This window comes from Lathyrus oleraceus, chromosome 7 (genome assembly GCF_024323335.1).
Source record: "Lathyrus oleraceus cultivar Zhongwan6 chromosome 7, CAAS_Psat_ZW6_1.0, whole genome shotgun sequence".
Taxonomy (NCBI): domain Eukaryota; kingdom Viridiplantae; phylum Streptophyta; class Magnoliopsida; order Fabales; family Fabaceae; genus Lathyrus; species Lathyrus oleraceus.
Window position 1 is genome coordinate 82,314,682 of NC_066585.1, and position 2,896 is coordinate 82,317,577.

A 2,896-nucleotide genomic window follows, 5' to 3' on the forward strand; every position below is an offset into this window, starting at 1 on the left:
AAAATGAGCGTCTCGGTGGAGAACCCGCAAGGGTAATCCAGGCAAAAATTAGAGACTTGAAAAAAAAAAGAATATTTGCATCCCGCTAGATTGAGTACCTCACTCTGGGGCAATCTAGGCAAAAATTAGGGATTTGGCAAGTAACTGCGTCCTGACAAGACTTTCTGTTCCACAGCTGTCATTTCGTCAGAGGATTCTCGATTCGTCGTCAACTGAAGCTTCGGATACATCGAGATTCAAATTGGTAGAGAAAGGATCATTATGTTCAATGTAGCCCTCTTCCAATATATATCACTGATTTCAAATTTGTACAGATCTATGGAGTCTTGCCATTTGCAGGCTACCATTCCATCAAATCAATTTGAGCTTTTTATCCAATTATTTGCACTCTTATTTGTTTCAATTCAAAAAATGTTTTGCATGTTTTAAATTGATAAAATGTCATTGTTTTAAACAAATAAATTTTTCAAAAAAATATTGTTTTAAACGAAGTGAACATTCACAATATTGAAAGGATACTCAAGAATATCTCAGTGCTCTCCCGAGGGTGGCATGATTTCCAACAGGTAAGACATTTGTTCATATTCCTGGTTTGGTTGTATCTTCTTTCTTCAGATCTTTGTTGGGGTTGTTCCTCAAACAGAGTTGTTGTTGGGGTTGTTCCCCAGTATAGTCGCAAGCAGAGTGTTGTTGAAGACTTCGTTTTCTCCAGCAGCAATCTTCCCTAGCATGGATGTTCCCTTGTGAGTTTCAGCGGTTGATTGGTTTGTCATCCTGGTGCCCCGTCACTTTCTCCAGTGGGTCGACATCCCCAGACTTTATTTGTCTCCTCAGCACATTCGCAAGCAGAGTTGTTGTCACTCTCTCCAGTGCAGGTGCCAGCAGAGTTGTTTGTTTCCTCAGCACGATCGTTTTCCTTTTAAAAGACTCGGTAAGTCGGCGGTTTGATACCCGGTACTTTACCTTTTCCCCGGCAAAGTCGTCCGTAGAGTTGTTGTTGTCTCTCTATCAGAGTATTTGTTCTCCTCAGCAAAGCAGGATTTATTTTCTTATTCAGTGGTTGATTGGGTTGACATCCCAGTATCTCAACCATCTTTTCCTCAGCATAGTCTGCAGAACGTTTGTTGTGGCAGTTTTGCCTGTTGAATACTCCTTCAATCCCCAATATGGTCGGATGATGGCTCTAGCATTCATAGAACAGATTGATTTCCTGACTGCTTGTGATCCCCAAGTAGAGTGGCTTGTTGCAGAATCTACTTGTGTGGTAGATTCTCCCTCAGTGGGTTGTTCCCCAGCGGAGTTATGTGGAGTTGCTTCTACAGCAGTTCGTACTTGTGCAATGCACCTTTTGTTTCTCAGTTGACACTGGGATCCCCTGCAGATATCTTGGGTTTTCTCTTGTTCTCCAACAGATTCGTCTTGGTGGCTGTTTTGCCTGTTATGACTTTCTGTGCCCCGATCGGTTTGTTTGCTGATCCGTCACTCGGAGATTTGGTTTCCTGATATCTCTGATTCTCTGCTTCCTCAGCAGTACCCGCAGATCTTTGTTTCTCAGCATATAGATCTCCCGCAGATTGGCTTTCCAGTTGGTTCTCCCCTGGAAGTATAATACCGGGCGTTTGATTCCTGGACCTGTTTGTGTTAGATATGTCTGTTTTGTCAGCATTCATCAAACATAAATCACGCATATTCATGCATATTCATAAACATTCAGATATTCATGTTGCATTTTTTCGCCATATATCTTTTGTTGATTGTTCCTTGCTATGGTGGTGCAGATCCCCAATAGATCTCCCCTAGCAGATGTCGGGTGTTAAATCTCTCCATATAGAGTCAGCCCCATAAGCAGAAAGTGTTATCTTTCCTTCTGCAGTTCCCCACTGAGATATATCCTCGTGGATGACGGTTTCTTCCGTTTCCTCCCAACACATATATTGGGATGGATTTTCCTATTTGAGTTACATCCTCATTAGGACGTCTCTTGATTCAGTCTGTCTTTTCGGATTATTCCCGAATTGGCTATTTGTCAAATGTCTTGTGCTTCCCAGTGGGTTGTTCCCCAGCGGAGTTTTTTCGGGCCTCTACCCTTATACCGGTAGTTGTAAGTCCTATTTTCTTTGCCTTTTCAGCGGAAGTAGTGGTTATATACCTTTTATTCCTCGGCAAGAATTGTTGGTTTTCTACCTAGTAGTCGGTAGTCGTAAATCCTGTTTCTTACTCTCCAACAGAGTTTGTGGTTTGTTATAAACCTTATTTTTTGGTTTCCCGTGCGGATTTGTGATTTGTTCTATCCCCACGCAGAGTTTTTTGGTTTTCTACCCCGTATTCGGTAGATGTAAACCCTAATTCATGGTTATCCCCACCAGAGTATGGCTATTACCTCGTATTCGGTAATTGTAAGTCCTATCTCTTTTTCCCCTTTCAGAGTAACCTTTGTGGTTCGTCCTGATTATAAGTGGATTTCTGTTGTTGTGGTTTTATCCCTAACAGAGTCGGTGTCTCCCTGTGGTGATTTCTATCCCCAGTTGAGTTTGTGGTCTTCTACCCTGTTTTCGGTAGTTGTAAATCCCAAGTGTTGATGTTTCTCCCCAGCGGAGTTTGTGCCTTGTGGTACAGTTGGATAATTGCCGGATGCTTGCAATTTATCCCCAGCGGGTCCCTTCACCGTTTGTCATTGAGTGCGTTCCCCGGATAGTTGATTGTTATCAATATATCCCCAGCTTGTCGTTGTGGATAATTGCTGTTTATGCAATTCATCCCCGGATCATTGATTCCCACCAGTGAATCCTCAGCAGATCGCCTTTCATTTACCCTCTTGTTGGTAATGTCTGTTGCTCCTTTTGATTGGTCATCATTATATACCTAGTTTGGTATCCCGATACCTTTCTTTTCGGTT